The sequence below is a fragment of the Saccopteryx leptura genome, chromosome 2, assembly GCF_036850995.1.
Source record: "Saccopteryx leptura isolate mSacLep1 chromosome 2, mSacLep1_pri_phased_curated, whole genome shotgun sequence".
NCBI classification, from domain to species: Eukaryota; Metazoa; Chordata; class Mammalia; order Chiroptera; family Emballonuridae; genus Saccopteryx; species Saccopteryx leptura.
The window spans coordinates 203,049,017-203,064,557 of record NC_089504.1 but is presented as its reverse complement, the minus strand read 5'-3'; the positions used below and the strand labels follow the sequence as shown (position 1 = coordinate 203,064,557).

At 35.6% G+C, this 15,541-nt stretch overlaps 1 pseudogene; it reads left to right on the top strand.

Annotated features, from left to right (window-relative positions):
• The first annotated feature begins 791 nt into the window (after positions 1 to 791).
• LOC136391782 (T-complex protein 1 subunit delta pseudogene) lies at positions 792 to 2,476 on the top strand (annotated as a pseudogene).
• The last annotated feature ends 13,065 nt before the right edge of the window (positions 2,477 to 15,541 follow it).

Here is a 15,541-nt window from a genome sequence, read left to right as displayed (position 1 = left end):
CAAGGTCACCAGCTTGAGCGTGAGTGCATCTGGTTTGGGCAGGGCTCACCAGCTTGAGCCCAAAGTTGCTGTCTTGAGCAAGGGGTCACTTGGTCTGCTGTAGCCCCCTGGTCAAGGCACATATGAGAAATCAGTCAATGAACAACTAAGGAACCGCAATGAAGAATTGATGTTTCTCATCTCTCTCCCTTCCTGTCTCTCTGTTCCTATCTGCCCCTCTGTCTGGCTCTCTCTATCTCTCCCACAGGAAAAAGAAATATTTCACACTTTCTCACTTCTTTAATTCTTACAAACATCCATTAAAATAAATATGATTTATATATTCTAAAAGAAGAAGCTACAAATAAAACTGTATCTCTGGCCTTGCCCTGGCCAGTTGGCTCAGCGGTAGAGTGTTGGCCCAGCGTGTGGAAGTCCTGGGTTTGATTCCTGGCCAGGGTACACAGGAGAAGCACCTATCTGCTTCTCTACCCTTCCCCCTCTCCTTTCTCTCTGTCTCTCTCTTCCCCTCCCACAGCCAAGGCTCTATTGGAGCAAAGTTGGTCCTGGCGCTGAAGATGGCTCCATGGCCTCTATCTCAGGTGCTAGAATGGCTCCAGCCTCAACAGAGCCACGCCCAAGAGGGGCAGAGCATTGCCCCCTGGTGGGCATGCCACCCCCACAGTCACCTCTACAGCCGCTTCTCACTTTGGAAAACAAACAAACAAACAAACAAAAACAAAAAAAGAGAAACTGTGTCTCCAGTCTAGGTTCTCTGACTCTAAAAAGGACATTCTTACCATTAAATTAAAATGCTTTTTCAGCTTCTCTGTCTCTTCCTCTTCCTCCTAGAGCCTGCACTTCTTCCAAGAAAGTTCGTGAAGGCTCCATTCTTCTTGAGCCCAGCGGGCCCAGCTCAGTTAGCCATACCCAAGAATGTGGAACCCCTGACTGCGAAGCTCCCTCCCTCTGGGGCTGCCAGCAGCCGCAACAAAAGCACCTATCAGATGCGATAAACCAGCCCAGATCCGCTTCAGCTACATCTCCACTGTTGCTGATGCTACGAGAACAAGCCTCGGACCGCAAGGAATGGAGAATGATTCCAGATGAGAAAGGCCATGTGAACGTTACAAGTGATGATGTGACGATGCCACCATTCTGAAACAAATGTCAGTGTCACATCTAGCAGCCGGAATACTGAGGGAGTTAACATACAGAAGCAGAAGATGGCACCACGTCCACGGTCATCATTACTGGCTCTCTTAGATTCCTATACCAACCTTCTTCAGAAATGAGTCTATCTAACTATCACTTCTGAGTTATTCCAGAAGGTTTTGGAAAGGGTATTTAAATATTGACTGGCATGTCCTGACCTGTAGAACTAAGTGACAGAGAAACTCTGCTAAACAGCGTGACCACATTGAACTCAAAGGTTGTCTCTCAATAATCAAGTCTGCTTTTTCCAGTGACAGTAAATGCAGTGGTGAAAGTGGTTGCCCCAGCCACAGCCACTAGTGTAGGTCTTAGAGATATTAAAACTTGATGGGACAATCAATGAATGACTCTGAGTTAGTGGGAGGGCTGGTTCTCATTCAAAAAATGGCAAATTCTGGTATAACTGGAGTCAAAAAGGCTAAGATTGGACTTACTCAGTTTGCTTGTCTGTTCCCAAAAAAGATATGGATAATCAGATAGCACTTTCTATGTCCAGATGGACCAAGTGCTGGAAAGGAGAGATCCTATATTCTAAACTTAGTGAAGCAAATGAAAAAACAGGATGTAATGTCCTTCTCAAATAGAAGTCTGTTCTAAGCAATGCTCTTAGTGATCTTGCATTACATTTCCTGAACAAATGAAGATTATGGCAGTTAGGATTAATGGAAGAGCAGATATTAAATTCATTTGTAGGACACTGGAACAAAGCCAGTGGCTCATACAGACCAGTTCACTGCTGACATACTGGGACTGGTGGAGTTAGCTTAGGAGGTCAGTTTAAGTGGTTCTGGCAAACTTCTCAAGATTATAGGCTGCACAGCCCTGCAAAAACAGTCACAAGTGTTGTTACTGTATCTAACAGAATGGTTACTGAAGAAGCTGAGCACTCCATTCCTGGTGCCCTACATGTCATTCGCTGTTCAGTGAAGAAGAGAGCTCTTCTGGCAGCAGGCAGTGCTCCAGAATTGAGTTGGCCCCACGATTAAGTGAATTATCATGACACTGAGTGACATGTGGAATCCTACTGTGTTCATGTTTCTGCAGATGGAAGTCGCTCCATTTACACTAACAAAAAATGTGGTTCTGATTCCCATTTCTACAGGAACAGAGCTAAGAAATCAGATGCCCAAGGAGAAAAAAATCTACAGGAATTAATGTCCAAAAGGGTGGTATTTCCAATATTTCAGAGAAACAGCCTGTCTAGCCTTGGTTAGTTTTTGTTAGTGCACTGACTCTCAGTACTGAAAGTGCTCAGCACATCTTGAAAATTGATGTGTGGTAACCTGGAGGACATGGACCAACTGGCACATCAGAGCACCAGGAGTGCAGCTGGCATGGAAGGAAGATTGCCGGTATTTCTTTTTGGGAATATTGTTTCTTCTCTGGACTCCTGGGCTTGGTCTTCCAGTTTGCATTAACATGAAATTCTATTGACACTGTTTAATGAAAATATTAAATATTTGGTTTCAAAAATAAAAAATAAAATACTTTTTCATCGATTCTATACTTAGGTCCACTATAATAAAATTTTTAGAGACCAAATAATCTATCTTCGGTTTGAATTCCAGGGGAAGGCTTAGTGTTATTGCTATCTTCATGCCAAAATAAAACTTCAGGATGAGAAAAAAAGGAATTTATGCCAAGGAAATTAATATTATTACTTTCAATTCCAATTTTTAAAGTTTTAAAGTATCCCATTTACCAAAGTTGCTCTTCTCTGCACTACATCGTCTGTCTTGCTATTCAGCAGAGAAATCCAGAAAGCATTTCTATCAGCAAAAGTTTCATTAGCTCCCTCAAATGTTAAAGTGATGTAGCTGTTGGCAGTGGGCATTGATATTAACATTAAGTTCCATCCTTTCCAATTAAAACATTAGGCTTCTCTTCCTAGTAATTCTTTTAGACCCTAGCTGTTCTCTCATGTTCATTTTTTATAACCGGCTGTACTTATCTAAAAACTACATAATCAAGAAATGATTTAGACAATTGTGAAGAACACCAGCTAGTTCGTTAGAGTTCCACACCACACCTTTCACTCTTTTCAGTGTTTTTTTAAAGCAACTGTTGTTAAAGATATCATTAATTGTTTTAAAACTTTCTTCAAAATTGAGCAAAAGAATATATATACTTTAAATAAACCAGAATAAAAATAGGCTTTCATTTATACTTTTTTTCATACAGATGATGAAACAGATATTGCTGATTGTCCCCTCAAGTCCTGCCTCATGATACTGATGTAACTAAGAAGTATATTTAGTCTCCTTGTATAATTAAAATCCAGCCAAAGCTTATGAACGCTCATTGTTCAGACCTCTGTAGTAATTTCCTATGATGAGCAGACTTAGAAAATGTTTAGGTAGAGGGACATAAGGCAGAATTCTGAAATGGTAAAAGGAAGTGTTAAGCCTTACTTATGTGATTGACAGGGATGAAAACTCAGAAGTTGTAAAGAATAATCTCCCTAGAATAGAAAGGTCTATTTGACTGAAGTGAAATTCTACCCTAAGAGCAGACAAGGGAGATGAGGGCAGATATAAAATGCAAGTTGCATAGAGCTGTGTACTGTGACATTGAGTTTGCACTCAAACACCTTTTTATCCTGGCAACATTTGTTGAATTATATAACATTCATGAGTATCAATTCATGGACCTGAGTAATCAACAGTTATTCATCTTCAATTATAAATTTTCTCTTTCAATTTTGCCTTTTTTATCTTTATTTAGTTTTGGGCCACTTTATCTGTCTCAATTAAATATATACTTTTCAAAACCAATTTGAATCATAACCAAAAAAATACAGATTTCATTATGGAAACCAAGTGTAAATTTCTTTCATTTTTCAAAGTGCTACACAGTAATTTCATTAATGTTACTTATCCTGGATGAGAAACTTTCTTATATACTCTCAAGTACAGACATCAGGAAAAAAAATTGTGGTAAGTGGAAATAGACAAAGTTGAAAATATAGCTACTGGCTTCATTTCTTATGTTTCTGTTTTTCAGTATTGATATATTTTCAATTGTTATGATGATGTATTTCAAAGGCAGGTTAGACATCATTTTTTCACTATAAAATATTCAAATATCTCTCTTCCAGCTATCTGGATATTAAAAGGAAATTCCTACATATTTAGTATTGATAATCCTAAAGTGACTAAGGCATAGAAATGAGAAAATAGAAAAATAATAAATAGAGGTTGAAAATTAAGATACCATAGAGGTTCTAACTAAGAAAAGAAAATACTCTCTTAAAACTACACACACATTAAAAAAAAAATATATATATATATATATACACAGTATATAGTCATCCCTGGTCTAGTGCCTCAATTTATTACTGAGTAAAGCTAGGTCTTAAACACTTACTGACTTGACTGAGGCTACAAAATAAGAGTAAAAACCTTTAAACCACTGTTTATGTATCTGATGGAATTCCCAAGACAAAAGGAGTTTCTCAAATACCACATACAGGTACTCTCAGAGATTATTTATATGTACACATACTCAGCAAGTTTCGGCAAAATCTTAATATAAAGTCCTGGTTGACTCCTTTCAGTTTGTTCCATTTTACTTTTTTGTGCTTATCAAAGCAATATATGCACAAGATTTGAATGTTATATATGATGTAGATCCACTCCTATCCATCCAACTCCATTCCTCCAAAGACTCAACACAAACTGTTTCTATTAGCAGTTGGTCAAGTATCCTTGTATCTTTAAATAATATACTAACATTTATTTATCAACATTGGGCATTGTATACTGAATTCATACTACACAAGAAAATATTTTAGCTCTTTTACAAACCAAACACCCACCCTCCTCTTCTTTCCATGTCTGATGCCAATCTTCTGGTATAATTATGTTTCTACTTTTAGTTCCTCTATTACATTTATGTCCCTCTTTTTCATTTACTCCACCAACCACATGTAGTCTATCCTAGTTCTATACTTATGATATTATCACTCCTGCCCATATCCTCACTTCTGTTTGTCTTCCACATTCAACTTCTATTAGCTGCAACTTTACTTTTTAAAGTTGTAAGGTTGATTATGTGTCCTTCCACACTTTATCTATAGTTCATTCAATATGTTGGACATGAAAAAAACAGCCATTATGTTATTCAGACTACATAAATATTTTCATTTAAATTTACATAGTATGTTATTATTAGTGCCCTGGCTGGTTGGCTCAGTGGTAAAGTGTTGGCTCGGTGTGTGGATATCCTGGGTTTGATTCCCAGTCAGAGCACACAGGAGAAGTGACCATCTGCTTCTCCACCCCTCCTACTCTCCTTTCTCTCTATCTCCCCCTTCCCCTCCTGCAGCCATGGCTGGGGTGGACCAAGTTGGCCCTGGGTACTGAAGATAGCTCCATGGCCCTGCCCCAGGCATTAAAATAGCTCAACTGCTAAGCAACAAAGCAATGGCCCCAGATGAGCAGAGCATCACCTGGAAAGTGAATCTCAGTTGCTGCACATGCAGGAGTCTGTCTCTCTGCCTCCCCACTTCTCACTAAAGGGAAAAAAAATTATAAAAAGGAATCTGTAATTCTTATTGTTTTCTTTCATACTCTGCCTTTCTCGTGTCCTTAGGTTTCTCTATTCTATACCATAAAATTTTACTATGCAAAACACATTATTTAGCTATCTCCTGTAGTTCATCCTTCTCCTGTCCCAATCAATTAAACCTATTTTAGTTTGCTTCACTGAAATCATCTGGGGATTCCATGCCACTGCTCTTCAGAGTTGGATCTGAATTGGAGTCCTGGATCATATACATCCTTTCATAGTTCACTCTCTCTATTTATTTAAGCACATCTCCAAGTAACTATCAAAGTAGTGGTGTGAAAAAGTTTTCTGAATTAAATGAAATATATGCACATTGAAGCCTACTACAGACAATGGGGCAATATAGCCTATGCTTCACTTCTGCTTCCAAAGTCTCACACTGATGTCTCCTAGTGGTGATACTGAAAGTTGAACCTTGCTGGTAAAGGATTCTGGAAAGTATAATCCCTAGACTTCTAAGCCTATTGCCCAAAAGAATATAGGAATGAATGCTTGCCCAAATATATACATGCATACATGTATATACATATACATATATAGTTTTAACAGTAATTATTTATAATAAACATATATATGTATGTGTATATATATATATATATATGTAGTTATATAACACAGGAAGTGAGTAAGCAGAGAGTAAATGTTTCACTACCCATTGAAAAAAAATTGGCCTGACATAAGAGTAAAAGTCATGTAGGAAGGTAAGTTGAGTGATGTTGATTTGGGGTAGGGGATCTGCTCATTTAGCTCACTGGCAATGATCAGTCATTTTGACCAACTGACTTTTGCCCAAGTTCCCACAGATAATATTGGAATGCAAGCTAAAGACAGGTGTGCCTGACATTATAGTTTGGGTTAGGGTCCTAGTGGCTTATAGGGTAAACATAAGGAGAGGGATTTCTTGGAATTTGTTTTGAAATTAGTGGAACAACCCTTCTGATTTATACTCTCTAGAATTACTATACTGTAACATTTTTGCCCAGTATTACAGAAATTAATACTGTGGTTTTCTCAGAAGTTGGTGAAGCATCACTCAGTATAACTTGGAAGTGGTATCTACCCAGGTAATGGGAGCATGGAGAGAAGAGCATGCCCTCTGTCCTAGGGCTGGGAACTCCTGATTCTCTGTGAAGACAGTACCTGTCTTAGTCTGCTGGAGCTCCTAAAATATTTACCACAGGCTGGGTTGCTTATAAACTACAGCAATGCATTTCTTACAGTTCTGGAGGCTGGGAAGTCCAAGATCAAGGGCTATCAGATTTGGTATTGATGAGAGCCAGGTTCCTAGTAGATAGACAGCTGTCTCTTTGCTGTGTCGTTACATGATGAGAAGGGTAAGGGAGATCTTTAATAATGGTCTCTTTAGTAAAGGCAGCAATCCCATTCACGAGGGCTCTACCTTCATGACTAAATCACCTCTCCAAGGCTCCACACCCGAATGTCATCACATTAGAGATTAGGTTTTAACATATGAATTTTGGGATGACACAAACACTCAGTTTATGGTAGTGGAGAGTCTCATTTTGAATTGGAAGCTCATTCACATACTCCTATTTAGGCAAAAAATACTGCTTAATTTTTCAAATTCAATCAATTTAGTGCCCACTTTTCTTTGGGGTTACATCTAAGTTTGAGGAACTGGTTTCCAAATATTCCATTAGTAGTCATATCTCTACATCTCAAATTTGCCCCCTCACCCTTGGCACAAACATCTTCCATCACATCTGTTTCTCAGTCCTTGGTCCTTGCAGATGCATAAACTCTCCATTCTTTCTATAAGATGCTTCAAGTTTCTCTCCTCCTCTTCACCCCCTCCACAGTCAACAACAGCCTTTTACATCTAGACTTGGAATAATTCTTTCTATGAATCACCATGGAAACTCATATTCTTGCCTTGGCCAGGAGTAGCTTTGTATTTCTCTGCATTTTTGTTTTTCTTTAAAAACTCTGCTAATAGAATGTGGGGAGGAAAAGAGGGAAGAAGGAAATTTCAGGGAAATTGTGAGTAGTATTTCAAAAAGTACAATCTACCACAAGTTAGGCATCTTCTTCTTTTTCATCTCAAGTGCTTGAATCAATTAGTCAAGTGAAAAATTAAAAATAAAATTTTGAGCACAGGGCAAAATACTGAACATTTATTATCTTCATCTTATCTACTAATGAATAAATACGCAATGTCTTAATATGTACATATTTTCTTGTACACATTCCTAATTTATATTAAGAAGGAACTTACATAAAGGCTACATAACATTCCTCAGAATAGTAAACACCAGCACGTCATAACAATATAACTTATAAATTGTGAAAGAGTGCTCCAATATTAAAATGATCACTGCTTAAAATGTTATTAATTTTTATTCATGTGGTTAGTGACTTGTTTCTATGTCAGAAGTTAGTTAGCAATTATATTTCATTATTCTAACAGCCAGTTAAGATTTCTTTCTAGGGATGACTATATAAAGGTTGACTGGCATATGAGAGCTTTTTCATCACTAAATCATTTGGAGAGAGTGGCTATTTTCTATATAATCAATTCCATAAGCCATTATACTGGTCAATAGCTTAGCAATTCATTCAGCAGTAAGCCATTAGATTCATTTGTCTCAGGCATGAAAATAAAGTACTCTTTTCAACATTTAAGTGCACATATGAGATAAATTCCATGTCTAAGTAATACAAAATTAAAATATTTTCATAAGAAAAAAGCCTCTAATTACTAAATATTATGAAATTTATTTTAACTCCTTTTATTTTAAAAATAGAAGTTATCACTTGGCGTGTGGTGGCACAGTGGATAGAGTGTCAACATGGAATGGTGAGGTGGCTGGTTCAAAACCCTGGGCCTGTTTGGTCAAGGCACATGTGACAAGCAACAAGCAAACAATGAACAACTAAACCGAAGCAACTATGAGTTGATACTTCTCACTGCCTCCTCCTTTCTCTGTAAAATCAATAAATAAAATCTTTAAATAAATAAATAAAAATAAAGGTTATCACTTTAATGAATTCCACCAAGATAAATACAATCTGCAAATAATATAGTCTTTGATGTACTATGTGAGTGAATGGAATATGAGTGAATTGAACAAAAATAACAATTCAAAATAAACATATTTGGGGGATGCCTGAGTTTAGGAGGTAAACCAAGTAAGCTATCTCCTCAGGAAAAGGGATTTTTTTCAACCTTAGCCATTTTTTGTTCCCTAAATACTGTATTTAGAAAGAAATGAATTAAAATCTTGCCTGACCAGGCAGTGGTGCAGTGGTTAGAGCATCAGACTGGGACGCAGAGGACCCAGGTTCGAAACCCTGAGGTCTCCAGCTTGAGCACGGGCTCATCTGGTTTGAGCAAAGCTTGCCAGCTTGAACCCAAGGTTGCTGGCTCGAGCAAGGGGTTACTCAGTCTGCTGTAGCCCCCCCCCCGGGTCAAGACACATATGAGAAAGCAATCAATGAACAACTAAGGTGTCGCAACAAGAAACTGATTATTGATGCTTCTCATCTCTCTCTGTTCCTGTGTCAGTCTCTATCTATCCCTCTTTCTAACTCTCTGTCAAAAAAAAAAAAATCCACAAAAAAAGATCTTACTTTGAAAATTACACTTTTAAATTCAGGTAAATAATGCTGCTTGAATAATCATTAGAACACATGCAGTAAAAAGAGCAAATGAAAATATTCTTTATGGTTTAAGGTGAATACTTTAATCATAGAACTTACTGAAAGTTTACATCAATTTAATATAATCACTGGAAGTACAAAAAGGCTTCATTCTTCGCCATATATTATTCATGCAAGAGATGGATGATGATTAAAGATAATCACTCAAGAAGACTGCAATTAATACATTTATTAAGGTAAAACTACAATCTGAAACATTCCAAATGCAACCAATTTCACCCACTCCTGAAACTTTTATTCATTTTATGGGTGTCATTTTTAAAATTGATTGATTGGCATTAGTCTTAAATGTTCACTTTACTTTTACTTTAAAAACCTTTACATGAATACAACCTTGGATTCCAGATCAAAGTCACCAATATTTCATCTATTTCAAAAAGTTTTCCAATGTAGTGGCATTAATAATAGCTACTTCATTATCAACAGAGACCACAGACAGTCACATTGAGATGTGTCACAAGGCTGCATTGCGATGGTTTGTAATAGTTCCTGTCCCCAAAGTAATCCTTTATCTAATGTTATTGATACTGAACAGGCTATATATTCATAAAAAGTCTTCCTAAGGCTTAGACTTTATATTTCAATACATAATCTTTAATCATGAGACATCAAAATACATAGAGATATCAATATTTTTTTTCCAAATGTTTTCCAGTCAACATCTTGTTTTTGCTAATTTACTATCAATATTTTGATAGAAACTTTAATGTCTGCCAGCAGCTGAATACACAGTCATATAGTTCTGTAACTCAGTTAAACACTTTTAAAATTATTTGTATAAACAGGTTAATATTTCTTTCTATGAAAGAAATGAACTTTATTCATAAAACACAAAGTTTTTACCATGTGTTGACCAATGGAGTATAAACATGAATTGAGACAAAGTAAACTTTTTTATTTGAAGAGGGTTGTGACATATGTAATATATATTGTCAAAAACAAAACTTATTTTGGCTGTTAAATATTATATAAAATACAGGAATGTAAGATTTATACTAAATAAGATACAAATGTATATTCCAAAGATAAGTTCTCTGCCTACTCTTTACTTAGCTGGAAATCCATCCACACCTGAGTTTAGGGAACAGAAAAAAAGGCACTAAGAATCACTGATACAGGGAGTTACCTAAGAGTTTTGAGCCAGAAATGAAACATACATTTTTAGGAAGATCACCCAGGCAACCACATAAAGGGTAGAACTGAAGTAGTGATTACAGATGCTGACAGACCAATTAAGGAGCTGTGGTTGGAGTCCAGAATAGGATGCTCAGGGCTTGAACTAAAATAGAGAACTAAATAATGAGAAAAAGAAGTTACAATTGGGAAAAAAATAATTGAGAAAAACCTCCAGGGTTTTAATGATTTATTATAGAGTAGGAGAGGGAGGTTCAAATAATGGATACAATTTCACGAGTGTGGAATAATAAATAAATATTGTGGCATTCACTGAACCAAGAAGCACAGAATGAGAACATAATTGGGGGAAAGACAAAGGTTCTATTTTGGACATAACATCCAAGTTGCCATAATTGGAGCTTAAAGAGTGAATGTTGGAGATCACCGGGGTGTAAATGGTAGTCAAAGTTATGGAGTTGAGGTCATCTAACAGGAACATCCAGATGCACAAAAAGGGCCAACAATACATTTCTGGGGTTGCGTTTTTGCATATGTTAAAAGCAGAAGTGCTAACAGTCTTTGTTCTGAACTATCTTCTCAAAAGTGTTTATACAGTCAATAACCTTAGAAGATAGAGTTAGTGTCTCCCTCTAAAACAGTGGTAGTCAACCTGGTCCCTACTTCCCACTAGTGGGCATTCCAGCTTTCATGGTGGGTGGTAGCGGAGCAACCAAAGTATAAATAAAAAGATAGATTTAACTAGAGTAAGTTGTTTTATAAAGATTTATTCTGCCAAACTTAGCGAAAATTCGACATACAGTACTTGGTAATTATTATTATATGCTTTAACTTACTGTAACTCTGCTTTATAGATTCTATAAAGTAAAGTTACTTTTCTACTTTATAAATCACCATTACTGTGGACTCAGTGGATGGTTAGAAAATTTTACTACTAACAGACAGAAAAAAGTGGGCAGTAGGTATAAAAAGTTTGACTATCCCTGCTCTAGAGCATAAGGAGGTTTGGTTATCTTGGTATAACAAGATAATGTCTTTCTTCAGGGCAAAGGTCAGGTCAGTCCATTACAAAATGTTTGGTTTCTAAGCCCAGGGCTCCTCTTCGATAAGGAAACTCACTGAGTGTTTGTGTCATCTTGTGGCAATTAGATCTCACAGAATGGTGCAGATGATTATTTTCTGCTCATTGCTATTGGGGTGAGTAAAAAGATTCCTTGTATCTTTCCCAAGAGTCACACAAAACTGTGGCAGGCTAACTTGAAAGTTAGGTAAAATCTCAGACTCTTCCTAGTTTTTGACATCCAGAAACCTCAACCTTTTAGGGTTAAAATGAAAGAAATTGTCTCATGATACTGTAAAGGGTCAGTCAACTAGGCAGAAAGAAATGGTGCATCATAACTTGGAAAAGAATTTTCAAGAAAGAAATTGTTCAATAACGCAAAGATGTCAAGTAAGATGAAAACTTTGAATGGTCAATTCAATTTAGTAATATCAACAAGAACACTTTTAAGGTGAAACAGGATACAAGAGCAAGGTCCAGCTGGACAGAGGGGTAAAATTAAAAACAGAAGCAATACAGAAGAAATGAAACAGTTAAATGTGAATTAAACAATGAGACATTCCCCTATTGTGATTTAAAAATCAGATACAAAATTATGTAATTAAGAGAAAGAAAATTGCTAGAGTCCTGCATACAATTGAGACATTTTTAGTCTGAAAATCTTCATTTACAGGAAAAGAAATGTTACATATTTATAACAAGTACATAATTTCCTAGCTTTTTAATAACCTGAAATAAAATATAGAACCTTGTATTTCACAGAAAATGTAATTTAGTAGCACAAATCATGAGTTGGGGACATAAAAAAAAAGAAATTCTACATTTCCAAATAAAGTTAACTTTAACCATTTTAGAGTCAGTAATCAGTACCAAAATCCTACATAAACTCTGTAGCAAAATTAGCTATGGATTTATATAGTGGGCAGTCACTGAAATGTAACAATTAAATGCCTTTCAAATTTTCTAATGAAACAGAAAAATTGGATTAGGTTTCTTATATTAAATAGCAATGCATCATTACCAATTGCACACTTCCTCCTTCCCAAATGTGCCATCCTAACATTCGTGTTAAAATTTCATTTTTAATGCATTTCTTAATACCCTCAAACAATCAAACAAAATATTGTTTTAGCTTCTCTTGCTAAGGCAAACGAAAGTGCCATTTTCTCTAATATTCTATATATAAACTATGTCTCCCATATTGCATTTAATGCATGCCTCTGAATAATATATGATCACTTGTTTTGCTAAAACACTGTTCTCCACTTAAGCTTCTTAAAAATTTTCATATAATGACGTCTGTCTGGCTCGTTACTTGGGCTTCATCAGTAGTTTGATTGCTATCTCCAGTACTGCCATGCTTTGGTTAAAACCCTTCTCTTCTTGTTAAATAACACTCTACTCATCATCTTATCAGGAAAGAAATAAGACTACTGACACAAAATCTTAAGTATCAAAATAACATAGTTATTAATTCTCAAATATCCTTAAGTGAGCTATGTGCATTATATATGAATTATAGATGTTTATGTCTTCTGTGTATTTATTTATTCATTAACTCATTTATCTTACAATAATTTTTAGAGTATATTATGAGCCAAGTAGTCTATTAGGACTTTAAGATACAAAGATGGAAGAGAAGGTCAATGCCTCAGGAGGCTTACAGTCTTTATAATGCATCCCAACACTGGACTGATAATTGTGGGTTGAATCAGAAAGTAGGAATGATTGACTACCAAGAGAATCTGTGTTTGTGTTTGAATACATGTGTGCCTTTATATATATGCCTTTGTGTTCAAAAACAAGATATGGTGAGATAACCATGATAGTACTAGTGTGTAAAAGCATCAGTCTTTTCCATGGAGCTTACCTTTACAACCAATCCTCAAACCAATCCTCTTCAGTTAGTAGTGGCAATCACCCTTTTTAGGAGAATGAGCTGTATTTGATTCACAAATGACCTTCATTCAGACAACACACAACAATGGGATAATTGCCAGTACCACATATACAAATCATTTAAACTATAATTCTATTTGTGTTAATAGAAATATTCTTATTTATTTTGCTTTCACTTAGTTAACTATAAGCAACTGCTGAAATATTAATGAGACAGACACTCATAAATGTTTAATTCAGGTTCATTTTTATTAATTTTATGAAAACCAGCTAAATACCTAGTTTGTGTCAGGTATCGTATTAAGCACCAAGAATAAGTTACTAAATAAAAAGTGACAAGGTCCCAACCTTCTTGTAATGAGTGCCAAAATGGAAAAGCACTTAGAGGAAACTTTGACCAGAGCTGGAGGCCAATAGAAGAGTCTTAGAAAAAGTGAAGCCTGATCTATAATCTCAAGGCAGAGTAGAAAGATAAGGTGAAAAAGAACATGAGTATAAGAGGGGAAATCATCTATAAAAAAGGGAATGACCTTTAATGAGAAGCAACTAATGACCAAAATCACACTGAGGAATAGAACAAATAGAACGTAGGAGTGATAAATGTGAAAATAGAAAAGAGAAGCTGAGGAGGATGGATGACAGGCTATGCTTGGACATGAAGGTCTTGTCCAAATTTTTAGTCTTTATCCTAAAGGCCATATGAACTCATGATAGCATTTTTTTTAAAACTAAGTATTTTATTGAGGTATAATTGACATACAAAAAATCTACAACTTGTTGAGTTTAGAGATAACTATATACCCATGATACTATCACCAAGTCAATGCCATAAATGTATCTATCACTTCCAAAGGTTTCCTCCAGACATCTTTATTTTGTTATATGTTTTTTATGATAAGAACACATAAAATGAGATCTACTTCCTAGGAAAGTTTTAAGTATAAAATATAGTATTGTTAACTATAGGCACTATGCTATCTATACTTATTCATCTTGTATAACTGAAACTTTGTACCCTTTGACCAACACTTGTTTGTTACCCCAGGCCTAGGCACACTGTTTTACTCTTTGTTTTCATGAGTTTTATTATTTTAGATTCCTCATATAAATGATGATGTAGTTTTTGTCCTATCACTGGCTTATTTCACTTAGCATGATGTCCTCCAGGTTCATCTATATTTTCACAAAAGGCAAAATTTCCACAAACAACTATTTCTTCAAAGTATTTTTAAGCAATATTCTTTACATATTCTTTGACCAAATAAAAATTTTCTTTATATGTTTACAAACTGCAAATATCCTAAATATATTTTAATTAACTATTATTCAACCAATCAAAACCTAAAATCTTCATAAAAATAATTTATTTTAAAATCATTGAGGTTATTTTTCTTTTTTCTCAAAGGGTATGAACCTGGTAGTTTTCTTGCAAACACACCTATTTTTACCCCATGGGCACATGATTGATTCTCTCTTAAATCAATTATTTTTCCCAGAGAAAAGTCTGTATACAAATAGAGACAGTCTACTTTAAATTAATTAATGTCATGCTGTTTGTCTTCAATATATCTTCAGTAGGAAATGAAAGGAAGTGTGGCAGTATGCTTACTGAATCTTAATTACAAAGATCATTCTCCCATTGATATATCCTTCCAGCACTTTCTGCCATTTTCTCTGCACTTTTCTCTCTGAACTCTGAGTAAACCAACAGGTCTTCCACACTGATTCTTTGATCCTCAGGAATTCATGAATGATAAACACAGCTGGACAGTCAACAAAGGTCTAATTTGAAAACCATCCCTATTACTTCTCTTGTAAATTTTATTGGATCCATACTAATACTATCTCTAGTTTTTTGAAGTCTTGTTTCAGTTCAGTCATTATTTTTGGAACTCACATCAAACCAGCCATATCTTGATGCATTTGTCACTCACTCTCTATCTCTCTTTTTTTCTTCCAAAACTGTAATTGTAATTCTACAGAAGAAATGATGGCTTTCTGTAG